This window comes from Pelophylax lessonae (genome assembly GCF_965119305.1).
Source record: "Pelophylax lessonae genome assembly, chromosome: 11".
NCBI lineage: Eukaryota > Metazoa > Chordata > Amphibia > Anura > Ranidae > Pelophylax > Pelophylax lessonae.
In genome coordinates, this window is record NC_138778.1 from 144717279 (window position 1) to 144745237 (window position 27959).

The window sequence follows — 27959 nt, forward strand, 5'->3', positions numbered from 1 at the left end:
CGCGGTCCTCAGGATCACCCCACCAGGAGGTGAGCAAGCCAGGGTACTGTAGCAGATATAGCAGGTCAGGATCAAGCAGAAGCATAGTCTAGGAATAGCCAAAGGTCAGTAACAAGTACTTGCAGGTCGGGATTAGGCAGAAGCGTAGTCGAGGAACAAGCCAGGTGTTGAGAACGAACTGTAGCGAAGATGGCAGCAGGTGAGACAAGCGAGATATTGGCTGGTGAAGGCACAATATTCTGGTGACCAGGAAGTGCAGAGACAAGGCTTAAATCAGGAAGTTCATGGGAGGAGCAAAGGGTTCAATGTTCAAGGAAATCAAGATTCACGGCAGGATCATTCAAGGATTTGTCCAAGGAGCTGTCCAGCATTCCAGGTGGCTCAGCAAGTAGAGTCATTGCCAGAGTTCAAGTCCGGGTCGTGACAGGCGGCTGTATTTACAACAGCCGACCATCCTCTCTCAGCGGGGAGCGATCGTGGGTGTCAGGCGGCAATCGGAGCCACCTGACACACGCATCGGCCTCCCCGCTGAGGAGTGGGGACAGGAGCGCACCGCCGGCGGCGCACGCTCACCCCTGAGACTCCCGCGAGCGCTGTACATGTATGGCGATTTGCCCAGGAGCGGCCTGCTGCAGTACATCCACGGCGGGCGGTCTTAACCACTTGCCGACTGCCTAACGCCGATCTACGTCGGCAGTCAGCCCCTCACAGGCAAACTGACGTAGGGCTACGTCACTAGCTTGTGAGGGTCTAGGGAGTGAGCGCGCGCTCCCGCTCCCGCGTGGTCACGAACCCCCCCGCGCGTGTAACCGGCGGACCCGATGTCCGCCGGCCACTCTGCGATCGGCGGGGGAGAGGGAGAAAGTCAGGCGGCTTGTGTAAACAAGCTGCCTGTCATTCTCCCCTGTGTATGCAGGATGATCATACGGTTCTACTATGTAGAACCGTTGATCACTCTCCATACATCTGAAGCCACAGCCAATCACAGTAGAAATCACGCCCCTAGGGACATACATAGCCCCTCCCTTTCAAATAAAGTTAACCCCTTCACTACCAGTGTATTTTTACAGTAATAGTGCATATGTATAGCACTGATTACTGTAGAAATGTCACTGGTAACCCCAAAAGTGTCAAAAATATCAGTCAAGGGTCCGATCTGTCCGCCGCAATGTCGCAGTACCGCAAAAAAAAAAAATTGCAGATCGCCGCCATTACGCGTTAAAAAAAAAACCAACAAAAATGACAAAAATCTTTCCCTTTGTTAGTAAATGCGATAAATTTTGCGCAAACCAATCAAAATACGCTTTTTGCGATTTTTTTTACCAAACATAGGTAGCAGAAAACAAGTTGTCCGAAAATGTTAAAAAATTTTGATTTTTACATTTTTTTGGGGGGGAATTTCATATAAAAAAATGTGAAAAATATTGCTATTTTTGCAAAATTTACGCTCTTTTTTTGTTTATAGCGCGTGATCAAAAAATCGCACAGGTGATCAAATACCACCAAAAGAAAGCTCTGTTTGTGGGAAAAAAAGGACATCAAATTAGTTTAGATACAGCGTCGCACGGCCGCGCAATTGTCTGTTAAAGTCACGCAGTGCCGAATCGCAAAATACCCCCTGGTCAGGAAGGGGGTAAAATCTTCCGGGGCTTAAGTGGTTAAAGGAGTTAAGATGACTTTTTGAATAAAATTAATCTGTGCTATATACAGTCTATCTCCTTGCAGTCAGAATACAAACACAGAATAAATTTGCATTTTTTACAAGGTAGGTAAACTAACAAGGGTTTAAATAATGTCCTATGGCAGCACCCTCACAAGCAGCAACCCAACTCTCCATCACACTGCCTTAAACAATTCTTTAATCAGCAACTTCACCCATGGCACAAGACAGATGGTAATTAGAGCAGTGATGAGAAGGGTATGTTGGGACTGCAGGAGAGATGGACCCCTGCTTGTATGTGGGAGTCATGGTCCAACTTCCCTATGTGCTGGAAATACAGGGATTTTAACTCTTGCCCTTAAAAGACTAAGAAAAGTAAAAATAGGCATATTTATTATTGTATACGCAGCCTTCTTGCATAACCGTAAAAAGATAAAGGTCCCTTGGCTTTAAATAGCCACCTTTCCTGCTGCCATGAAGAAAACCCACTGGCTGAGGATCCTGAAAAAGTCCACACTTCCGGGAGTGTCAATTTACGATTCTTATGCTACATGCTGTGGTTCCTTTCGTCAACTCCTATATCACTACAGACACAAAATAGTCATGTAGGGGGCTAACAGATTGAGCCACTGAGCACAGTGGAGGACCAGGGACCTGACCATTCCCAGACGTGTCGGATTTTGCAGGATCTGCAGTTTAACGCAAGCTGGAAGAAGTCTGCTGCCCGCACCTTGGCTAGGTGGAACAGAACAGCTAGACAACTCAGTCAGCTAAACCAGTGTTTCTCAACCTTTTTTCAGTCAAGGCACCCATTCTAAAATTATGGACAGTCTCGAGGCACCCCATTCTAAAATTATGGACAGTCTCGAGGCACCCCATTCTAAAATTATGGACAGTCTCGAGGCACCCCATTCTAAAATTATGGACAGTCTCGAGGCACCCCATTCTAAAATTATGGACAGTCTCGAGGCACCCCATTCTAAAATTATGGACAGTCTCGAGGCACCCCATTCTAAAATTATGGACAGTCTCGTGGCACCCCTTTCTAAAATTATGGACAGTCTCGAGGCACCCCATTCTAAAATTATGGACAGTCTCGTGGCACCCCTTTCTAAAATTATGGACAGTCTCGTGGCACCCCTTTCTAAAATTATGGACAGTCTCGTGGCACCCCATTCTAAAATTATGGACAGTCTCAAGGCACCCCATTCTAAAATTATGGACAGTCTCAAGGCACCCCATTCTAAAATTATGGACAGTCTCGAGGCACCCCATTCTAAAATTATGGACAGTCTCGAGGCACCCCATTCTAAAATTATGGACAGTCTCGAGGCACCCCATTCTAAAATTATGGACAGTCTCAAGGCACCCCATTCTAAAATTATGGACAGTCTCAAGGCACCCCATTCTAAAATTATGGACAGTCTCGAGGCACCCCATTCTAAAATTATGGACAGTCTCGAGGCACCCCATTCTAAAATTATGGACAGTCTCGAGGCGCCCCATTCTAAAATTATGGACAGTCTCAAGGCACCCCATTCTAAAATTATGGACAGTCTCGAGGCACCCCATTCTAAAATTTAAAAAACTATTGTAATAGCTTTACCTACTGCAACAACATCCACAAGTCCAAGTAGGACACCTAATGTTATATAGGTGATATATTCTTCCAAAGCAAATACACTTTTGAACACTGGTACAGACTAGTATACCAAGGTTTCTCTTCTGCCTCAGTTTGTATCAATCACTCAGCTAATGTTACCCCAAAGCTGATGGAGAGGGGCAGGGGAGGGTCAAACAAGGATGCTGTGCAGGCGACCAACATCCTCTTTATCAGCTGACAATTGGTTGTTAGAAAACCGGCAGCTAGAAGGTTGTAATGGTGCACAATGAAGTAGCCTGTAGCTTTGTGTAACTAAAAGGCAGGTTTCATCCACATGCCAGCTTGTAGACAATTTTTGGGCAATGTTTAGGCATTTTGCCAAGGCACCCCGGAAGAAGCCTCAAAGCACCCCAGGGTACCTAGGTACACTGGTTGAAAAAGGTTGAGTTAGACTATCAGCAAGAGGAACAGTTCTAGGCCAAGCTTGCACATTGATGCCTAAACTTACTGCTGTTTCCGCTGTGTCTCAGCTTAGCACAGAACACATGTACTATACAACGTACTTTCCTAAAGCACAAATTAAGGCTTTTTAGAACAAACTGAGCAGGCAGGCTATTATGGCTATGTTTTTTCTGCGATAAAATACACCTACCTGCCTCCTCACAGTCTTCTACCGCATATAAACTAGGGATTGACCAATTATTGACAAAGCTGATATATCGGGGGCCGATATGCACTTTCCCCGATATATCGGAATCGGCCCCTGAGGTTACTGATATTGCCGATATTTCGGAAAGTGCTTGTACCGGAGTGATGCCTGCAGCTAGAGGCATCACCCCGGTACTGGCGTCCATGGCCGACTGTCTTGTAATGGCAACCAATGTGGCTGAGAAGTCGCTGTGCTGTCATTACAAGGAGCGGGAGGGGACGCCCCCTCCCGCCGCCTTCCCCAGGAGATCCGGGCATCCTACCTGCACAACCGCCGAAGAGAAGACCCAATCAAAGCGGCATTCGGCTCTGATCGGCTCTCAATGTAAAATCCCGGGAAGTGATGTCATGACATCACTTCCGGGTACTCGGTGTCAGATTCAAAAAAATACAGCATTCAAAACAGCCAAACTTGGCGTTTTGAATGCTTTTAAGTGCAGAGGAGGGGTTTGGGGTCTTTTATACCCCCAGAACCCTCCACAAAAGTACCTGTCAAGAAAAAAAAAAAAATATATATATATTTTTTTTTAAATGTATGAAAATATCGGCGCATATCGGCCCATACCAATATGCATTTGCCAAAATATCGGTATCGTAACGAAAAACCGATATCGGTCGATCACTACTCTGAACCCCAACAGAGTTGGTCTTAATTACCTCCGGTTTTCTTATCTACAAACTGAAGGTAATTCTTTTTAAGGGTGCAGTAATAGCACCACTCTGGTAAAGCGGTGCTATTAAGAACTAACTGAATCTGCTACACATCGGTATATCTACTAAAATGGTTGGCAATAGCAACAATAACCTTTTTTTTTTCCCCAAAAAAAAAGTTCAAACTCTACAAAATAATTGTTTGGAAAATCATAACAGCATGAAAAAAAATATACAGTTGTTCATTAGTCTTATCTTTGTAGGTATGGACATTTTTTTCCATTTTAGATTGCACTGCTCTAGTTACAAAGTAAAATCATTGGGAAAATCAGTGACATAAAAATGTAGGTGCACTAGAAGAAACAGCTGTTATAGCACGCGGTGCCAAGCCAGAAGAGCTAACAAAAACCAGGATGCTTAAAAAGCAACAGAAGTATGAGGAGAGGACTTTGGCCTTTATTCAGCCTCACTTACTGTGTCAATACAGCACAGCCCTCTTTAACTAACATTGGGAGTCTCTTCTGGTAGATTGGTCAGCACTGTGATAAATAACATGCAACACACTTCTCAGACCCAAGGGAGAGCAAACCGTGACATGGCAGCACCACATCTAAAATAAGAAACCTAGAATACAGTAAAAGACACTGAAAGTAAATGAAAGTACTATATACAGTATATAACCTAATGTAACTACATTCTAGTGATCGACCGATATCAGTTTTTTGTTGCCGATACCGATATTTTGACCATTGCATATCGGTATCGGTGTTCTATCAGATTTCCCTACCTACGTCATTTACGGTGTGGGTTCGTCATGCACCAGCTGTAGCCGCGTCACACGTCCTACTGCGCATGCGCGGAATAGGTAGGGAATTTTGATAACATCGTAACTGGTGAGGCACAAGTCCTACTGCGCATGAGTGGGCGCATGTGTACCAACAGGTCGGGGAGCGGCATCTCTTATAACAAACATCCATCTGATCTCCATGGCATACACTGCGCCGAGCCGACAATGGGACAATCCTGTTCTCTAGCCACACGCGCACGCCCACTGTCTCATTGTCGGGTCGGCGCAGTGTGGGGCATGTAGATCGGATTGTCGGGTCGGTGCAGTGGCGGCTTGGCGCAGTGGCGGGTCATGGAGATCAGATGGATGTTTGTTATAAGAGATCCCGCTGCCCGACCTGTTGGTCCGCATGCACACTAGGACTTTTGCCTGACCCCTTACGATGTTATCAAAATTCCCTACCTATTCTGCGCATGCCCAATAGGACGTGTGACGCGGCTACAAGCTGCTGTATGACTAATCCACAGCTGATCTCAACCGGAAATGACATAGGTAGGTAAATCTGATGGAGTAGGGAAATTTGATAGAACATCGGCCGATATTTTTGTACATTTAAAAAAAATTGTATCACTTGACAGGTACTCTTGTAGAGGGATCTGAGGTCTAAAAGACCCCAAACCCTCCTCTGCACTTAAAAGCATTCAAAACACCAAGTTCGGCTGTTTTGAATGCTGTCATTTTTTTTAATCTGGCACCGAATACCCGGAAGTGATGTCATGACATCACTTCCTGGTTTTTACATGGTGATCCGATCAGAGCCGAATGCGGCTTTGATCGGGTCTTCGGCAGGTGTCCTGCCGAGGACAGCAGTTGTGCAGGCTGGTTGCCAGGTGTTGTGCCGGTGTGGTTATGAGTAAGCGACCTACAGCGTTGTGAAACGCGTCAACCAGGCACGTCTGTTTGCACACTGTCTGTCTACTTTATACATGAGGAATAAAGAAACCTTTTTGATTTCATCAAATACCTTGAGTGCGGTCTCAAATTTTGGATTTCTTCAGGTGTTGTGCCGAAACCAGGCACTCGGCTTTGATCAGAACTCCGCCTCTCTAGCCGTCTGCAATCCAGCTCCGCCTCACCAGCTGAAATTAATTCCGCCCCTCCAGCCTTCTGCACTCCAGCTCCTCCCATGCTCCCTCCACTCTGTGTAATCTATCTTTATAAAAGACTACACTACTTTAGCTGAGTGCCTGGGGAAACCGGTCCGGGTCTCCCGGTGGGACGGGAGACCCGGGCGAGCCGCGGAAGGCGGCGGGAGGGAAACGTCCCCTCCCGTTCCTTGTAATGACAGCAGAGCGGCTTCTCAGCCGCATCGGTCGCCATTACAAGACAGGCGACCATCGGCTATGGACACCGGTACCGGGTGATGCCTCTAGCTGCAGGCATCTCTCCAGTACAAGCACTTTCCGAAATATCAGCAATATCTGTAACCTCAGGGGTCGATTCCGATATATCGGGGAAAGTGCATATCGGCTTTGCCGATAATCAGTCGATCCCTACTACATTCTGACAATAGCACTTATGAGCCACTGACAAGTGAATGGGTAGCCAGGATGCTGAAATATCAGAAAACTCAGGCAAAGTCTATAACATAGAAGAAAAAGAAAAGAGCTAATGTACAACGAAGGACTCGTGTACACGGGGATCTGAAAAAGTTCCTCTGAACACCAAAACTGCTGGAAGGGAATCGCAGCTTAAAAAAATCTGCCAAAAGCCACGTATTACACACAAGTTTCTGTGTGTATAGAATTTAAGGGTAAATGCCTCCTACTGGCTGGAATATTCATTTATTCTGCCCGCTGGAATGCATTGATGTGTATACCTTTTATGCATGTAAAGCATTTTTTCTGCTTTTATGCTGCTCTCAAGAATGTGCCTTTGGTGTTTTTATTTTCTCTACCTATAAATGCTTACTTTCTACTACACCTGTATATGTCTACATGCATATGGACACATGGGCTTACATACAGGTGCTTTAAAAAAAAAAAAAAAAAAAAAAACACCCAACGCCTGTTTAAGTGGTGTTTATTGTGCATGAACCCTATCGGCCTCTCACCGCCCTGTCTACTATGCACTATTCACACTGGCTTAGGAGGTTTAGGAGTGTCTATGGGAATGTTTGACCTTTCTTCCAGAAGTGCATTTGTGAGGTCAGGCACTGATGTTGGACGAGAAGGTCTGGCACAAAAAACACTGCTTTCACAGGCTTTAGGTGGTTTTTTTATTATTTTTTTCAGTCCGTAAAAGCGCCTTTATTTAAGCCCATGTGTCTATATGCACATAGACATTTCCAGATGAAGTAGAAAAGAAGCATTTACAGGTAGAGAAAAAAAAAAAAAAAAAGCCGTTCTTGAGATCAGCTTAAGCAGTCTCCTCTTTAATTCATCCCAAAGCTGTGCTATCAGGTTGAGGCCAGGACTCTGTGCAGGCCAGTCAAATTCCTCCACCCCAAACTCACTCATCCATGTATTTATGGACCTTGCTTTGTGCACTGGTCCAAATCATTTGGTGGAGGGGAGATTATAGTGTGGGGTTGTTTTTCAGGGGTTGGGATTGGCTCCTTAGTTGCAGTGAAGGGAACTCTTAAGACGTCATCATACCAAGACATTTTGGACAATTTCATGCTCCCATCTTTGTGGGAACAGTTTAAGGATGGCCTCTTATTGTTCCGGCATGACTGTGTACCAGTGCACAAAGCAAGGTCCATAAAGACATGGATGAGTGAGTTTGGGGTGGAGGAACTTGACTGGCCTGCACAGAGTCCTGACCTCAACCCGATAGAACATCGCACCCCAAAGCACTATACTGCATTAAGTGCATTGTAGTAAGCCACAACCCAGTCGCCTGCAGGTGGTGCTGTGCTGCGGACTGGTGCAGTGCGGGAGCAGAGGCTGAGCAGCGCGGGAGCAGAGGCGGACGTGTGAGAGGAGAGCGTGTGTGAGCGAGCGAGCGAGTGTGTGTGTGTGATCACCCCCCCTCCTAAGAAGAGCGGCGGCGAGCGGTGCAAACCCCCCCCCCCTACTGAGCGGCGGCGAGCGGTGCGAGACCCCCCCCCTCCTCTCCTGAGAAGAGCGGTGCGAGAACCCCCCCTCCCCCAGAGGTGAGAGCGTGGTGTGCGGGCAGCGAGAGGTGAGGTAACCCCCCCCCCTTCAAGGGCGGGCAGACAGAGAGAGGGCAGGGGGCCAGAGGAGATGCAAAATACCTGACCTGGACATTGGAAGGGAGAGGAGCTGAGGGGAGACTGATCGGCAGGTGACAGAGGAGGGAGGCAGGAGCCTAAGCAAGTGTCAGGCTTAAAGGAACACACACACAAGTGTCCTTGCGACTGGTGAGTATCTTACCACTGGTGAGCATCCTTGCGACTGGTGAGTATCTAGCGACTGGTGAGCATCTTACCACTGGTGAGTATCTAGCGACTGGTGAGTGTCCTTGCGACTGGTGAGTGTCCTTGCGACTGGTGAGTGTCCTTGCGACTGGTGAGTGTCTTGCGACTGGTGAGCATCTTGCGACTGGTGAGCGTCTTGCGACTGGTGAGCGTCTTGCGACTGGTGAGTGTCTTGCGACTGGTGAGTGTCTTGCGACTGGTGAGTATCTAGCAACTGGTGAGCATCTTACCACTGGTGAGTATCTAGCGACTGGTAAGTGTCCTTGCGACTGGTGAGTATCTTACCACTGGTGAGTATCTAGCGACTGGTGAGTGTCCTTGCGACTGGTGAGTGTCCTTGCGACTGGTGAGTGTCCTTGCAACTGGTGAGTGTCCTTGCGACTGGTGAGTATCTTACCACTGGTGAGCATCCTTGCGACTGGTGAGTATCTAGCGACTGGTGAGCATCTTACCACTGGTGAGTATCTAGCGACTGGTGAGTGTCCTTGCGACTGGTGAGTGTCCTTGCGACTGGTGAGCATCTTGCGACTGGTGAGTGTCCTTGCGACTGGTGAGTGTCCTTGCGACTGGTGAGCATCTTGCGACTGGTGAGTGTCCTTGCGACTGGTGAGTGTCCTTGCGACTGGTGAGCATCTTGCGACTGGTGAGCATCTTGCGACTGGTGAGTGTCCTTGCGACTGGTGAGTGTCCTTGCGACTGGTGAGTTTCCTTGCGACTGGTGAGTTTCCTTGCGACTGGTGAGTTTCCTTGCGACTGGTGAGTGTCCTTGCGACTGGTGAGTGTCTTGCGACTGGTGAGTGTCCTTGCGACTGGTGAGTGTCCTTGCGACTGGTGAGTATCTAGCGACTGGTGAGCATCTTACCACTGGTGAGTATCTAGCGACTGGTGAGTGTCCTTGCGACTGGTGAGTTTCCTTGCGACTGGTGAGTGTCCTTGCGACTGGTGAGCATCTTGCGACTGGTGAGTGTCCTTGCGACTGGTGAGTGTCCTTGCGACTGGTGAGTGTCCTTGCGACTGGTGAGTGTCCTTGCGACTGGTGAGTTTCCTTGCAACTGGTGAGTTTCCTTGCGACTGGTGAGTGTCCTTGCGACTGGTGAGTGTCCTTGCGACTGGTGAGTGTCCTTGCGACTGGTGAGTGTCCTTGCGACTGGTGAGTGTCCTTGCGACTGGTGAGTATCTAGCGACTGGTGAGCATCTTACCACTGGTGAGTATCTAGCGACTGGTGAGTGTCCTTGCGACTGGTGAGTGTCCTTGCGACTGGTGAGTGTCCTTGCGACTGGTGAGTGTCCTTGCGACTGGTGAGTGTCCTTGCGACTGGTGAGTATCTAGCGACTGGTGAGTGTCCTTGCGACTGGTGAGTGTCCTTGCGACTGGTGAGTGTCCTTGCGACTGGTGAGTGTCCTTGCAACTGGTGAGTGTCTTGCGACTGGTGAGTATCTAGCGACTGGTGAGCATCTTACCACTGGTGAGTGTCCTTGCGACTGGTGAGTGTCCTTGTGACTGGTGAGTGTCCTTGCGACTGGTGAGCATCTTGCGACTGGTGAGCATCTTGCGACTGGTGAGTGTCCTTGCGACTGGTGAGTGTCTTGCGACTGGTGAGTGTCTTGCGACTGGTGAGTTTCCTTGCGACTGGTGAGTGTCCTTGCGACTGGTGAGTGTCCTTGCGACTGGTGAGCATCTTGCGACTGGTGAGTGTCCTTGCGACTGGTGAGTGTCTTGCGACTGGTGAGTATCTAGCGACTGGTGAGTGTCCTTGCGACTGGTGAGTATCTTACCACTGGTGAGTATCTAGCGACTGGTGAGTGTCCTTGCGACTGGTGAGTGTCCTTGCGACTGGTGAGTGTCCTTGCAACTGGTGAGTGTCCTTGCGACTGGTGAGTATCTTACCACTGGTGAGCATCCTTGCGACTGGTGAGTATCTAGCGACTGGTGAGCATCTTACCACTGGTGAGTATCTAGCGACTGGTGAGTGTCCTTGCGACTGGTGAGCATCTTGCGACTGGTGAGTGTCCTTGCGACTGGTGAGTGTCCTTGCGACTGGTGAGTGTCCTTGCGACTGGTGAGCATCTTGCGACTGGTGAGCATCTTGCGACTGGTGAGTGTCCTTGCGACTGGTGAGTGTCCTTGCGACTGGTGAGTTTCCTTGCGACTGGTGAGTGTCCTTGCGACTGGTGAGTGTCCTTGCGACTGGTGAGTGTCCTTGCGACTGGTGAGTGTCTTGCGACTGGTGAGTGTCCTTGCGACTGGTGAGTGTCCTTGCGACTGGTGAGTATCTAGCGACTGGTGAGCATCTTACCACTGGTGAGTATCTAGCGACTGGTGAGTGTCCTTGCGACTGGTGAGTGTCCTTGCGACTGGTGAGTGTCCTTGCGACTGGTGAGCATCTTGCGACTGGTGAGTGTCCTTGCGACTGGTGAGTGTCCTTGCGACTGGTGAGTGTCCTTGCGACTGGTGAGCATCTTGCGACTGGTGAGTGTCCTTGCGACTGGTGAGTGTCCTTGCGACTGGTGAGTTTCCTTGCGACTGGTGAGTTTCCTTGCGACTGGTGAGTGTCCTTGCGACTGGTGAGTGTCCTTGCGACTGGTGAGTGTCTTGCGACTGGTGAGTGTCTTGCGACTGGTGAGTGTCCTTGCGACTGGTGAGTGTCCTTGCGACTGGTGAGTATCTAGCGACTGGTGAGCATCTTACCACTGGTGAGTATCTAGCGACTGGTGAGTGTCCTTGCGACTGGTGAGTGTCCTTGCGACTGGTGAGTGTCCTTGCAACTGGTGAGTGTCCTTGCAACTGGTGAGTGTCTTGCGACTGGTGAGTATCTAGCGACTGGTGAGCATCTTACCACTGGTGAGTGTCCTTGCGACTGGTGAGTGTCCTTGCGACTGGTGAGTGTCCTTGTGACTGGTGAGTGTCCTTGCGACTGGTGAGCATCTTGCGACTGGTGAGTGTCCTTGCGACTGGTGAGTGTCCTTGCGACTGGTGAGCATCTTGCGACTGGTGAGCATCTTGCGACTGGTGAGTTTCCTTGCGACTGGTGAGTGTCCTTGCGACTGGTGAGTGTCCTTGCGACTGGTGAGCATCTTGCGACTGGTGAGTGTCCTTGCGACTGGTGAGTGTCTTGCGACTGGTGAGTGTCTTGCGACTGGTGAGTGTCTTTGCGACTGGTGAGTGTCTTTGCGACTGGTGAGTGTCCTTGCGACTGGTGAGCATCTTGCGACTGGTGAGTGTCCTTGCGACTGGTGAGTGTCCTTGCGACTGGTGAGCATCTTGCGACTGGTGAGTGTCTTTGCGACTGGTGAGTGTCTTTGCGACTGGTGAGCGTCTTTGCGACTGGTGAGCGTCCTTGCGACTGGTGAGCGTCCTTGCGACTGGTGAGCGTCCGTGCAACTGGTGAGCGTCCGTGCGACTGTGAGCGTCCGTGCGACTGTGAGCGTCCTTGCGACTGTGAGCGTCCTTGCGACTGTGAGTGTGGTGCGACTGACTGGGCTGTGCAACTGAGTGTTGGGCAACTGAGAGTGTTGTGCGACTGACCGGCTGTGCGATTGTGAGTGTGGTGCAACTAAATTGGGCTGTGAGTGTGTGCGACAGGAGTGTTGTGCGACTGACCGGGTGGTGCGACTGGGAGTGTCGTGAGACTGACCGGGCTGTGAGATTGTGAGTGTTGTGCAACTGAGTGTCAAGTGAGTGTAGCGGAACACCAGAGGGTGAGAAGGTAGCGTTAGGAAGCCAGGAAATAGCCACATAGGATAGGCTTAAATCGCTGAATCCCCATTAGATTAGATAGTAGGTACAATGCCCGGCGGGTGTGGAGATGCGACTCGGTGTACATCTTGTGATATGTATGCGTTCCTCGGACAGGTGATCGAGGGCGAATACAAATGCGCAAAATGTGAGCACGTTGCTTCCCTGGAAGCTCAGGTCCTGAATCTAGGGAAGCAGCTGGCAACACTGAGACGAATGTCCATACCGGAGGAGAGCCAGGATTGTACCAATCAGGTGCAGACAGGGGCCTGCACAGAGGTGGGCGGAGTATTGGAGGTGCAGGCATCAGAGCAGAGTAGAGGGGTGACAGTTAGGAGGGGTAGAAGGGGGCAAGGCAAGGAGGCTGATCCTGGGCTGGAGCACCCCAATAGATACGCCCCGTTGTGTGATGTTGGGGAAACCAGTCAGGGACCAGCATTGCTGGAGCAGAGCGACGCCCCTAGCTGCCAGGGGAAGAACTCCTCCAGTGAGGCCGGGAGAAAGGGAAAGGAAAGACAGGTGCTGGTGGTAGGGGACTCAATTATTAGAAGGGCAGACAGTGTAATCTGTGACAAAGACCGTGTGCGCCGAACAGTCTGTTGTTTGCCGGGCGCTCGGGTTCGGCACATCGCGGATCGGGTGGACAGATTACTGGGTGGGGCTGGGGAAGACCCAGCTGTCATGGTACACGTGGGTACCAATGACATAGGCAGAGGAAGACGGAGAGTCCTAAACGATTTCAGGGACTTGGGCGCTAAGTTGAGGACTAGGACCTCCAAGGTAGTATTTTCCGAAATACTACCTGTACCTCGAGCCACACCAGAGAGGCAGCGGGAGATTAGGGAAGCTAACGAGTGGCTGAGGAGCTGGTGTAGTAAGGAGGGTTTCGGGTTCCTGGAGAACTGGGCCGACTTCTCAGTCGGTCACCGGCTCTTTGGTAGGGACGGATTGCACCTAAATGGGGAGGGTGCAGCCGTACTGGGTGCGAGGATGGCCAAAAAGTTAGAGGGGCTTTTAAACTAGGGAATGGGGGGGAGGGTACAGATGTAGAATTAGCCAGTGGAAAGCAAGTTTCAGAGGGCAGAAATGGGGGCATTAGCGGTAGGGTGTTCGGAGCCCCTATACCCAGGGTGGGTACGGGGAAAAATCAAGAGAGCAGCCTAAAAACATCAAAATTACGAGGCTTATATACCAATGCCAGAAGCCTGGCCAACAAGATGGGAGAGCTGGAGCTGCTGATGTTTGAGGAGGACTTAGATTTTGTGGGGATTACAGAGACTTGGTTTGACAGCTCTCATGACTGGATGGCGACCATTCAGGGGTATTCCCTTTATCGCAGAGATAGAGAAGGTAAAAAAGGGGGAGGGGTATGTCTGTATATTAAGAATAGTATACAGGTAAATATGAGGGATGATATTAATAATGGAGCTATGGATGAGGCAGAATCCCTATGGGTAGAGCTTCAAAGGGAAGGCACGGTGGGGAAGGTAATATTGGGCGTATGCTATAGGCCCCCCAACCAGAGGGAGGAGGGTGAGGCGGACCTCCTTTTACAGATAGGATTGGCAGCAAGGATGGGAAATGTCATTATAATGGGGGACTTTAATTATCCAGATATAGACTGGGCAGAAGGAACCGCGCACTCAGCCAAGGCTCGGCAGTTCCTAAATGTTTTGCAGGACAATTTCATGGGTCAGATGGTGAATGCACCGACAAGAAACAATGCGGTACTTGACCTACTGATTACCAACAATACAGACCTGCTCACGGATATAGAAATACGGGACAACTTAGGAAACAGTGACCATAGGTCAATTGGTTTCAGTATTAATTACAGTAATAGGAAACACAAGGGTAATATAAGGACACTGAATTTCAAAAGAGCCAATTTCCCAAAACTGCGCTCGCTGCTAGAAAATATCAATTGGGATAGAACCCTGGAAACAAAGAACACGGAGGAAAAATGGGAGTGCTTCAAGAGCATACTTAACAAGGGGATTGGCCAGTGCATTCCAAAGGGAAATAAATTTAAAAGAGCAAAAATAAACCCTGGATGGCTAAACTCCAACATAAAAATGTATATTAGAGCTAAAGAAAAGGCCTTCAAAAAATACAAGACTGAGGGGTCATTGGCAGCATTTAAGCACTACAAAGAGTGTAATAAGAAATGTAAAGATGAAATCAGGGCGGCTAAAATAGAACACGAGAGACATATAGCGGAGGAGAGTAAAAAGAACCCCAAGAAGTTCTTTAAGTATATAAACAGTAAGAAAGCGAGGCCAGAACACATTGGCCCCATAAAAGATGACAAAGGAAATATGGCCACTGAGGACAGAGAAAAGGCGGAAGTGTTAAATAATTTCTTCTCTTCAGTCTTCACAAAAGAATCAGGGGGGCTACACGATCCCAGCTTGTAAGGCCGAACTAAATAATACACCTCAGGAAGTGCCGCCATGGCTAACAGAAGATAGACTTAGAGCTAAACTAGAGAAACTTAACATAAATAAATCCCCGGGACCGGATGGCTTGCACCCGAGGGTTCTTAAGAGCTCAGCCAGGTGATCGCCAGACCATTATTCTTGATCTTTAAGGATAGTTTACAGACGGGTATGGTGCCAGCTGATTGGAAAAAAGCCAACGTGGTACCAATATTTAAGAAGGGGCCGAGATATATCCCGGGTAACTATAGGCCGGTCAGCCTAACATCAGTAGTCTGCAAAATTTTGGAGGGGATGTTACGGGACCACATACAAGACTTTAGTAATGAAAATGGTATTATTAGTAGTAATCAGCATGGATTCATGAAAAACTGTTCTTGCCAAACCAATCTATTAACCTTCTACGATGAAGTGAGCTGCCACCTAGATAAAGGTAAGCCTGTGGATGTGGTGTATCTGGACTTTGCAAAGGCCTTTGACACCGTTCCCCACAAACGATTACTGTACAAACTAAGGAAGGTAGGTATGGATCATAAGGTGAGTACCTGGATAGAGAACTGGCTCCAGGGGAGAGTCCAGAGGGTGGTGATTAATGGGGAGTACTCGGATTGGGCGGGTGTGGAAAGTGGGGTCCCCCAGGGTTCTGTCCTGGGACCAATCCTGTTTAATTTATTCATAAATGATCTAGAGGAGGGGATATCTAGTACAATCTCAGTATTTGCGGATGATACTAAATTAGGCATGCCAATATCTTCTATGCAGGATGTGGAAACCTTGCAAGCAGACCTGAACAAAATAACGGGGTGGGCAACTACATGGCAGATGAGGTTTAATGTTGAAAAATGTAAAGTAATGTACTTGGGGGCCAGAAACCAGAAAGCAAGCTACTCACTAGGGGGGGAACCTCTGGGTGAGTCTAGGATGGAAAAGGACCTGGGGGTACTGGTAGACAACAAGCTTGGCAGGGGCATGCAATGCCAAGCCGCCGCAAGCAAAGCCAAAAGAATACTGGGATGTATAAAAAAGGGGATTCACTCCAGAAATAAAGAGATTATTCTCCCGCTCTACAAGACTCTGGTCCGGCCACATCTGGAGTATGCTGTCCAGTTCTGGGCACCGGTCCTCAGGAAGGATGTGCTGGAACTGGAGAAAGTCCAGAGAAGGGCAACAAAAATAATTAGGGGAATGGAGGACATCAGCTATGAGGAAAGACTACAAGCATTGAACTTATTCTCTCTGGAGAAGAGACGCTTGAGGGGGGATATGATATCAATGTACAAATACTGTACTGGTGACCCTAGCATAAGGAACAAACTATTCAGAGAGAGGAGATACAATAAGACACGTGGTCACTCACTAAAACTAGAGGAAAGGCGGTTTAACCTTAAAGTGCGTAAGGGGTTCTTCACTGTAAGAGCGGTAAGGATGTGGAATTCTCTTCCGCAAGCAGTCGTATCAGCGGGGAGCATTGATAGTTTCAAAAAACTATTAGATGGACACCTTAAAGACCACAACATACAGGGGTACACAATGTACGGTTAAAAGCAAACACACACACGCATTCATAGGTTGAACTGGATGCATAGGTTGAACTGGATGGACTGATGTCTTTTTTCAACCTTACTAACTATGTAACTATGTAACTATGTAACATGTTTGGGATGAATTAGCGTGGAGACTCCTTAAGCTCCTCTCAAGAACCTGCCCTTGGTGTTTTTTTTTTCTCTAGCTGTAAATGCTTCTTTCCACTACATCTGTAAATGTCTATGTGCATATGGACACATGGGCTAAAATAAAGGTACTTTTACGGACTGAAAAAAAAAATGAACACCAAATGCCTGTATAAGCTGTATTTTTTGTGCATTAACCCTATCTGTTTCTCACCCTCCTGCATACTATTGACTACATTCACACTGGTTTAGGAGAGTGTCTATGGGAATGTTTGACCATTCTTCCAGAAGAGCATTTGTGAGTTCAGGCACTGATGATGGGACAAGAAGACCTGGCTCACAGTCACTGCTCGAATTCATCCCAAAGGCCTTTTCGTCCACATCAGTGCCTGACCTTACAAATGCGCTTCTGGAAGAATGGTCAAACATTCCCATAGGCACTCCTAAACCTTGTGGACAGCCTTCCCAGAAGAGTTGAAGCTGTTATAGCTGCAAAGGGTGGGCCAACTCAATATTGAACCCTACAGACTAAGACTGGGATGGCAATAAAGTTCATGTGCGTGTAAAGGCAGGCGTCCCAATACTTTTGGTGATATAGTGTATGTTATTAATAAATGTGTATCGATTTCAAATGGTCATTCGCTGAAATTTTCAGATTGTGTTTCCCAGATGTGTTAATGCTTTTCACCCTTTCCTGCCCAGCCCCAGTGTCCATTCAACTGAACTACACCTGGAGGACAGTCTGCCTGATCACACAACCACTGCAGCGTTAGAGCCAATTCACACTGCCGCGACCATAAAGTCGCCCCATGTCGGAGTGACTTTTTACACTGATTTTACCGCGACTTTACCACGACTTCAGCGCAAACTTATATGACAGACAACTTTGTATTTGGCCAATCAGAATATGATGTGTTGTGACCTAATTCCCCTTTTCTGTTTTTTTTTACTCATTTCCTCATTGCCCACCAGTGCCACGTATCAGTGTCCACCAGTGCCACTGCCCACCAGTGCCACTGCCACGTATCAGTGTCCACCAGTGCCACTGCCCACCAGTGCCACGTATCAGTGCCACGTATCAGTGTCCACCAGTGCCACGTATCAGTGCCACATATCAGTGCCACGTATCAGTGTCCACCGGTGACACGTATCTGTGCCACGTATCAGTGTCCACCAGTGCCACGAATCAGTGTCCACCAGTGCCACATATCAGTGCCACGTATCAGTGTCCACCAGTGCCACGTATCAGTGCCACTAATCAGTGTCCACCAGTGCCACGTATCAGTGCCACGTATCAGTGTCCACCAGTGCCACAAATCAGTGTCCACCAGTGCCACGTATTAGTGCCATGAATCAGTGTCCACCAGTGCCACGTATCAGTACCATGAATCAGTGCCATGAATCAGTGTCCACCAGTGCCACTTATCTGTGTCCACCAGTGTCACTCACACAGACCAAGCAGAGATAATGGAATATATATACCATTACATATATATATATATATATATATATATATATATATATATATATATATATATATATATATATATACCATATAGGCATGGCTGCAAGGTGGGGAATGCCTGGCTAATCTCTTTCTTCTTCCTGGAAAGTCTGATAACAAGTCCCTTCAATTAAGATAAGGAGGCAACTCCCATTGAAGGCTATGGGACAGTCGGATCACAGGTCGCCTCAAAGTAGTACAGGACCCTTTTCTGAAGTCGGAGCAACTTCAGTAGTGCCAATTAAGACGGCACTGATTGATTAACATTGCTTTTGTTATGTCAAGCAACCTGGGGCTACACAAGTCGCCTCACAAGTTGCGCTAGTGTGAATGGGCTCTTAGAGCCGGTTCACATAGGCGTGACCCGACTTGTGAAGTCGCGGTGCGCAGCTCGCACCGCGACCTCGGAGCAGCATGCACGGACTTCATATCATTTAAGTCAATGCAGGTCGCTCCAGGTCGCCCCAAAGTAGCTCAGGACCCTTTTTCTAAGTCGGAGCGACTTGTGTCGCTCCTATTAGAAGGTGTCCTGTGCTAATCTATGGCAGGCGACCCGCTGCGACTTGTCAGGCGACCAGGTCGCCTGACAAGTCGCCCCAGTGTGAACCGGCTCTCAAAGTGATGTTAAAGTCTCGTTTTGTTTTTTTTTTGGTTAAAAATAACAAACATGTTCTACTTACCTCCTCTGTGCAGTTGGTTTTGCACAGAGCAGCCCCAATCCTCCTTCTTGGGCCCCTCACCGGTGCTCCTGGCCCCTCCCTCCTGCTAAGTGCCCCCAAAGCAAGCTGCTTGCTATGATGGCAGACCCAACCAGGACAGGGGCTTTTGGAGAAGACTGCCGGGTAGCCTCTGGAATTTGAGGGAGCTACAAGCATTGAAGGAGATGTCATGTTAGATAACGTAAGAGGACATTATTACATTTACCAGTCAAGGAAGCCATGATAGTCTCTGCTAATTTGAAACTCAGTAAGAAGATGTATGTAAAAAGAAAGCTGGTTAATGAGATTTGGACAGCCCTGGGTCGTCTTGAATACTGGTGTCGAACTGTCTAGGTGACTAGCTGTTTATGTCATGTTAATTGAGTCACCTATTGTTTCTGTCTGTCTGCTCATCTCTTGGAGATGTGATTAATATTGTGTCCACTTTATCCTGTTATCAAACTACTACTGTACTACTCTGATGTGACTTAAGAGTCCCGAAGACTCTAATGTCGCCTGAAAGTTGCAAGTAAAACGATCTGCGTAGTCACACTGGAAATTGCGCAAAAATGGGGTCGCATCGGTGTGAACTGAGGCTTATTAGTAAGGGATCCCTCCTCCCACCCTCAACACTTTTAGGCTACGTTCACATGTGGGTACAGCGGATCACAGGCAGAATCACCGCGATTCTGCCCGCGATCTGGAAATCATTGCAAATCGCGGGACGCCTGTGCGATGCCCGTGATTTGCAATGGCACCCCAAATGCTGTGCGATGTTGCCGCGATTTCCGCCTGCCGAATCGCGGTAACATCGCGAAAACAGAATCGCAGGATGCATGACGCACAAAAGAAGCTCTTGTACCTTTTTTGGGCGTCATGCGTCCCGCAAATCTGTTTGCGTGATGTGACCGCGATTCGGCAGGCGGAAGTCGCGGCAACATCGCACAGCGTTTGGGGTGCCATTGCAAATCACGGGCATCGCACAGGCCTCCCACAATTTGCAATGATTTCCAGATCGCGGGCAGAATCGTGGTGATTCTGCCCGTGATCCGCTGCGCCCACATGTGAACGTAGCCTTAAAGTTTTGTTTTTTTAAGGGAAGTTGGTACACATCACACGTTCCAGGAAGCTTCAGGAGTCTCCCTGCACTCCGTGATCTTGCGCTTGCCAATTGGGGAACCAACAGTGGTTCTTCAGGAAGCATAGCTGGCTCCAAATCTAACAGGGCGGCAACAAGGACCTGCAGCAGTGAAGAGAGCGCTGGACTCCAGGGACTGGCATGAACTTCATTTTTAAAGTAAGCAGCTACAGTATTTGTAGCTGTTGACTTTTCCTTTTTTTTTTTTTCAAAAGGGTGAAGTTCCTGTTTGGTTGTGTGGCTTAATTGTCTCTTGTGCTCTATTTTTTGTGTGCAAAGGCCAAATCGACCTTGCAAAGAGAACACAATGATTCCAAGCTAACAGAAAATGTAAGTAAATATCCCGGTTTAAATGACTAAGCAAAGCTCATATTTCTTACACTCATTGAGTACACAGGGCTTCAAAAGGGCTGAAAGAGTGAAGTGTGCAGTGACACCCCAGCAGCTTGGCCCAATCACAAATCACACATGTCAGCCGGTCCAAGCTAGGCCCTGGGAACAATGTGAATGTACAGTATGTAAAGTCCTGCTTAAATTGTGCATGCTATATTAACACCTGTAATAAATAAATGTATCCCACTAAAACAACCAGTCCTATGATTTACACGTCCCAGCCAAGAAAGATCACCCTACTACATCCATGTTCAGCTTTAGTGTGGTCACCTACCTGCTGAAAGCACAGAGGTTTATTATCCATTGGACAAGCTGGAGACAGGGAGGTGACACAGAAATCTTCAGAGCTGAACCAGAATTTTAGTTTGTCACTTGAAGGCCTTTGCTTTTATTGATCACAAGAAGGAATTTACAGAATCACAAATTCTTTGCCAGGGAAAGCAGATACCACTACTGTATTTCAACTGTGTATGAAACTGTTTGCATAGGGGTGTGCTTTATAGCAGAAGAAAGCCCATCTGTTTAACTATTTCCCAAAACAGTTATATTCAAGGCATGCTGTTAATCAGGGGTCTCCAACCCCTGGGCTGTGACCTCTTTGCCGGTCCATGACCTGTTGGTGGCAGGGCCGCTGGGTTTTGGCAGCAGCTTGATTTTTATTAGCAGACACTTTAATAGCCGCCCGGGCCCTGCCTCTTGTTGTTTCTTCCCCTCCCTGAGAGTTGGTGTTCTCCAAAATGGCAGCAAAGACCAAATCACTAGTGCCAACCAACGGACCTCTAGCGGTTGCTCTGGCGATACAGCAGGAGCATGGAGGTCTCATAATGGGCCATGCAGGAGACCACCAGCAGTCAGGCCACTCCACACCATCCACCTAGAGCCCAGCCAAATCAAGACCCAGGCGGAACTTGGCTGTCTTTGGTCGCAACTGTGTATGAAACGGTTTGCATAGGGGTGTGCTTTATAGCAGAAGAAAACCCATCGGTTCAACTATTTCCCAAAACAGTTACATTCAAGGCATGCTGTAAATCAGGGGTCTCCAACCCCTGGGTCGTGACTTCAGTGCCGGTCCATGATCTTTTGGTGGCAGGGCCACAGGGCGAGGGGGGGTTGGCCGCAGCTCGATTTTTATTAGCGGACACTTTAAATTGCCGCCCGGGCTCAGCCTCTTGTTGTTTCTTCCCCTCCATAAGAGCTGGTCTTCTCCAAAATAGCAGAGAAGACAAAATCACCAGTGCCAACCTCCAGACCTCTAGCGGGGGCTCTGGCGATACAGCAGCAGCATGGAGGTCTTATAATGGGCCATGCAGGAGACACCCAGAAGTCAGGCCACTCCACACCATCCAGTCAGAGCCCAGTCAAATTAAGACCCCCTTGGGGACTTGGCTATTTTTGGTCGCAACTGCCTATGAAACTGTTTGCATAGAGTTGTGCTTTATAGCAGAAACAAATCCATCGGTTTAACTATTTCCCAAAACAGTTACATTCAAGGCATGCTGTAAATCAGGGGTCTCCAACCCCTGGGCTGTGACCTATTTGCCGGTCCATGACCTGTTGGTGGCAGGGCCGCGGAGTTTGGCGGCAGCTCGATTTTTATTAGCAGACACTTTAATAGCCGCCCGGGCTCTGCCTCTTGTTGTTTCTTCCCCTCTCTGAGAGTTGATCTTCTCCAAAATAGCAGCAAAGACCAAATCACTAGTGCCAACCAACGGACCTCTAGCGGTTGCTCTGGCGATACAGCAGGAGCATGGAGGTCTCATAATGGGCCATGCAGGAGACACCCAGCAGTCAGGCCACTCCACACCATCCACCCAGAGCCCAGCCAAATCAAGACCCAGGCGGAACTTGGCTGTCTTTGGTCGCAACTGTGTATGAAACGGTTTGCATAGGGGTGTGCTTTATAGCAGAAGAAAACCCATCGGTTCAACTATTTCCCAAAACAGTTACATTCAAGGCATGCTGTAAATCAGGGGTCTCCAACCCCTGGGTCGTGACTTCAGTGCCGGTCCATGATCTGTTGGTGGCAGGGCCACAGGGCGAGGGGGGGTTGGCCGCAGCTCGATTTTTATTAGCGGACACTTTAAATTGCCACCCGGGCTCAGCCTCTTGTTGTTTCTTCCCCTCCATAAGAGCTGGTCTTCTCCAAAATAGCAGAGAAGACAAAATCACCAGTGCCAACCTCCAGACCTCTAGCGGGGGCTCTGGCGATACAGCAGCAGCATGGAGGTCTTATAATGGGCCATGCAGGACACACCCAGAAGTCATGCCACTTCACACCATCCAGTCAGAGCCCAGTCAAATTAAGACCCAGGGGGGACTTGGCTATTTTGGTCGCAACTGCGTATGAAACTGTTTGCATAGGGGTGTGCTTTATAGCAGAAACAAATCCATCGGTTTAACTATTTCCCAAAACAGTTACATTCAAGGCATGCTGTAAATCAGGGGTCTCCAATCCCCGGGTCGTGACCTCGGTGCCGGTCCATGACCTGTTGGTGGCAGGGCTGCGGGGCGGGGGGTTGGCAGCAGCTCGATTTTTATCAGCGGACACTTTAAATTGCCGTCCGGGCTCAGCCTCTTGTTCTTTCTTCCCCTCCACGAGATTTGGTCTTCTCCAAAATGGCAGCGAAGACCAAATCACCAGTGCCAACCAACGGACCTCTAGCGGCGGCTCTGGCGATACAGCAGCAGCAGCATAGAGGTCTCATAATGGGCCATGCAGGAGACACCCAGCAGTCAGGGCACTCCACACCCTCCACTCAGAGCCCAGCCAAATCAAGACCCAGGCGGGTGATTTTGGTTGCAGCAGGAGACCTTATGTGTGCTATGCCCAGAATGAGGAGAGCAGCTGCCACTTATTCACAGGGGGCAGAGCTTCCGTCCCTAGCCCCACTTACCCCCTGGTGTGCGGCAATTGAATATATTAGCCCTTCATTGTAGCCGCACAGCAGGGGGTAAGTGGCGGGCGAGCAAGTGACGCTCCACCCCATCAATATGTGGCGGCTGCTCTCCTCCTTCTGACGCCCTGGGGCACAGCTAACACATAGATGCAGGAGCCTGGTGATCTATGGTGCTCAGTGAGCTCTGTGCAGTGATCCACGCACTGATAATATTTCCATAGGAGTCTCTGTGCAGTGATCCACGCACTGATAATATTTCCATAGGAGTCTCTGTACAGTCAAACCTTTCTGCTGATGATCTATAAATACAAATCATTAGTAAAGAGATTTGACAGCACAGGAATTCCTGTTAAAACCCTATATCAGTGAGTGGCAGCAATATCGCTCAGTCCCCCAACGCCATCAACCACAATCCACCCCCCCCCCCCCGTCTCTGGGAAAATTGGCCGCACAATACCGGTCCCTGCCACCGAAAAGTTTGGGGGACTGCGGCTGTCACTGCTGCTTGTGCTCTTAACTGAGCTGTCAAATCATCAAATAGCTGGTGTCACAACTGATGCAGTACCATGGCAATTGTAGATCAAACAGACGCTAAGATGGCAGCTTCCTAGGCTGCAAAGAATAGAAGAGTTTAGTTCCACCTTCAGGCAATATAAAACCCAAAACGTAATACTTTGCAGCTTACAAATTATTAGATGTGGTGGCTGCATTAGATTTCTTTTCTTAGGCATTTTTCCCCTCTGTTTTCACCTGATGATCTGGCCAGTAACACTCTTTCTGCAGTGGTAAGACAGATGCATTGTTACTCTTGGGGGGGGGGGGGGGAGTATTAGTTGTATTAGCAGATGTAAATACACAAAAAATTGAGGCTGAACTCCAGGTAACACTTTATAAGCAGTTACAGCTGTTTTTTATTTTATTTTTGGGATAAACAAAAAAAAAACCTGATCATTGTAAGTACCCCTGTCAGTGGTAAATCCTTTGTCTCAACCCCCTAACTGCTACATCTGCAGGGCAGCTTGTTCTGTTGAAAAACAACAGACTTACTGGCAGGATCACCAGATGAAAATAAAGGAAATAAAGCCAAAAACAGGCCACTCCCATAAGTAGCACCATGTTTGTGTTTTTTATTGCTGCAATGTAATTGATGAGCCATTATGTTTATGGCCATAAATGTAGTTATATCATGTCTAAATATAGGAGAACAGATATTGCTTGAGAGTTATACCAATTTTCAATAAAACTATTTTAGAATACTACTATATATTATCCTTATGTGTAATCTACTGTTACCTTTAAAGTCCCACACGATACAAAGGGGGTTTTCTTCAAAAGCAATATAATACATATTTGCTTTTATGTTTATTAACCCTAAATCATCTACACATAAAAGTGGTACTTGTACCCACAGGAAAGCCTATAAGGTTCACCTGAAGGTACAGTGCACATCTCATAAAGTTGCACTGTTTAGGAGATATTCAGAGTGCAGGGCTGGTGCCGTAATCGAGGGATCCCGCGCTCATGAGCGGGAGTGACATCATCGCAACCCCAGCCACTCATGTAGCGGGAGGCTGCAAACCCGGAAAGAAGACCTGTGAAGATGGAAGCCCTCTCAGTAGTGACAGTGTGCTGCTGGAGGGCTTCATCTTAAAGCGGAGTTCCACCCAAATGTGGAACTTCCACTCATTTGCTTCCTCCCCCCCCCCCCCCCCCTCCGGTGCCACATTTGGCACCTTTCAGTTTATGACAGGTACCCTTCCCCACTTCTGGGAACGGCACCGCGGTGAAGTGAGGACCCCTCCTCCGCTGATGAGCCAATCCGAATGCGCAGCACGCTTCGTACATGTGCAGTAGGGACCCTCCCGTGAAGCCTCAAGGCTTCACTGCCGGATTCCCTCACCGGCAATGGCGGCGGCGGAACCCGACAGCAGTGCCGACATGGCTGGATTCCAGGACAGGAAAGTGTCCTAATATTAAAAGTCAGCAGCTACAGTATGTGTACAGTGTGTGTACAGTGTGTGTACAGTGTGTGTACAGTGTGTGTACAGTGTGTGTACAGTGTGTGTACAGTGTGTGTACAGTGTGTACACAGTGTGTGTACAGTGTGTGTACAGTGTGTGTACAGTGTGTGTACAGTGTGTGTACAGTGTGTGTACAGTGTGTGTAGCTGCTGACTTTTCATTTTTGGAGGGGGGCGCTTTAGGTTAAGTCTCTCATAACGTGCTAGTATGCAATGCGTACTAGCACAATATGCATTTGTCTTACAGAGGAAAACTTTATGTAGCAGCAGTTTACTACCACTTTAAATACAGTAACAGTGGTTTTTGCTACCATCAGAGGTATGAGCAGGTTATGTTAACGGTGTCTGGCATACTTCTCATTATTATGGTCTGCAGTGATTTCAAATCTATTTTTTTTTCACAATAGATCTTTATTAAAAAGTAAATAAAAATATTACACTATATTCAAATCTCAACACACATTCACAAAATTGAGTTCAACAATCTATCTCAGAACAGTACACGCAGTGTCAGTTGCACAGTACCGTCAATAGCCCCCCAACAGTAATTACAATTAAGACTTTCTCACCTCCTCTGAGCCCCTGTCCCCAGTAGTAAGTACTTTCTGCCACAAGATGTCCTCAGTCTTCAGGGTGAAATGATAGGCCATTAAACCTAGAGGATGGAGGAGATACTGTAAGTACATGGCATCTTGGGCTCACTTTAGCATCATGCCTTGAACAGTTTAATTACATAGTTACATAGTTACATAGTTACATAGTAGGTGAGGTTGAATAAAGACAATAGTCCATCCAGTTCAACCTGTGTAGGTGTGTGTGGCTGTAATCATCTCTCATACCCCTGAATGTTCTGATCCTTGAGATGTAAGTCTAAGAGTCTTTTGAAAGCCACCATACTTCCCGCAGAAACCACCTCTTGTGGTAGAGAATTCCACAATCTTGTAGCCCTAACAGTAAAGAACCCCCCACGTTGCCTGAGGTTAAAACCTCAGTAATGATGCTAAGAGCAGTGCCATGGCATCACATCAGTGTTGCTCTCTGCATTACTAGGGGCTGCCCAAAGCTGAAGAAGATCAGAAGAGGATCCAACACAGGACCAGCTTGAATCATTTGAGAAAAAGCAGATATAAAAACACAAAGCATAAAATACTGGAAGGGGGAGCTGAGCTGGGGTCTTAGCTTGGTGTTAATGATGTATGCCCAAGGCTCAAAGTCAGTGTATTGGTGCGGTTTATCTTGTGCTGGGGAGAAATTAGCTTTATGAATTACAGAGAACCAATATGTTGTAATAAAACCGCTCTTCACCAAAGCATTACATACTGTACATACAGATTCATCTGAAATCTAAGTGAAGCAATTTTGGAGGAAAAATGATTGCAGCAGCATAGAGGTTACCTTTCCCAACACCTGATCTGCAAGTCTGAGCTCCTGCCCTGCAAGTAGCTATTCTCACTAATCCAAGCTGAATTTCAGTGATGTCCACCCCTAGGGTCACTCTTATTGTCTACCCCTAGGGTCACTCTTATTGTCTACCCCTAGGGTCACTCTTATTGTCCACCCCTAGGATCACTCTTATTGTCCACCCCTAGGGTCACTCTTATTGTCCACCCCTAGGGTCACTCTTATTGTCCACCCCTAGGGTCACTCTTATTGTCCACCCCTAGGGTCACTCTTATTGTCCACCCCTAGGGTCACTCTTATTGTCCACCCCTAGGGTCACTCTTATTGTCCACCCCTAGGGTCACTCTTATTGTCCACCCCTAGGGTCACTCTTATTGTCCACCCCTAGGGTCACTCTTATTGTCCACCCCTAGGGTCACTCTTATTGTCCACCCCTAGGGTCACTCTTATTGTCCACCCCTAGGGTCACTCTTATTGTCCACCCCTAGGATCACTCTTATTGTCCACCCCTAGGGTCACTCTAATTGTCTACCCCTAGGGTCACTCTTATTGTCTACCCCTAGGGTCACTCTAATTGTCCACCCCTAGGGTCACTCTTATTGTCCACCCCTAGGATCACTCTTATTGTCCACCCCTAGGGTCACTCTTATTGTCCACCCCTAGGATCACTCTTATTGTCCACCCCTAGGGTCACTCTTATTGTCCACCCCTAGGGTCACTCTTATTGTCTACCCCTAGGGTCACTCTTATTGTCCACCCCTAGGATCACTCTTATTGTCCACCCCTAGGGTCACTCTTATTGTCCACCCCTAGGGTCACTCTTATTGTCTACCCCTAGGGTCACTCTTATTGTCCACCCCTAGGGTCACTCTTATTGTCCACCCCTAGGGTCACTCTTATTGTCCACCCCTAGGGTCACTCTTATTGTCCACCCCTAGGGTCACTCTTATTGTCCACCCCTAGGGTCACTCTTATTGTCCACCCCTAGGGTCACTCTTATTGTCCACCCCTAGGGTCACTCTTATTGTCCACCCCTAGGGTCACTCTTATTGTCCACCCCTAGGATCACTCTTATTGTCCACCCCTAGGGTCACTCTAATTGTCTACCCCTAGGGTCACTCTTATTGTCTACCCCTAGGGTCACTCTAATTGTCCACCCCTAGGGTCACTCTTATTGTCCACCCCTAGGATCACTCTTATTGTCCACCCCTAG

At 48.2% G+C, this 27959-nt stretch overlaps 1 protein-coding gene across 2 annotated transcripts in view; it reads right to left on the reverse strand.

The window, feature by feature from the left end:
* TBC1D16 (TBC1 domain family member 16) overlaps window positions 1–26002 on the reverse strand; it is a 267299-nt gene extending 241297 nt beyond the window's left edge. For both annotated transcript variants that reach the window (XM_082271734.1, XM_082271733.1), the window contains exon 1: window positions 25915–26002. The gene's annotated coding sequence lies outside the window, so the exon portion shown is untranslated. The remainder of the gene's footprint in view (window positions 1–25914) is intronic.
* Between the last annotated feature and the right edge of the window lie 1957 nt (window positions 26003–27959).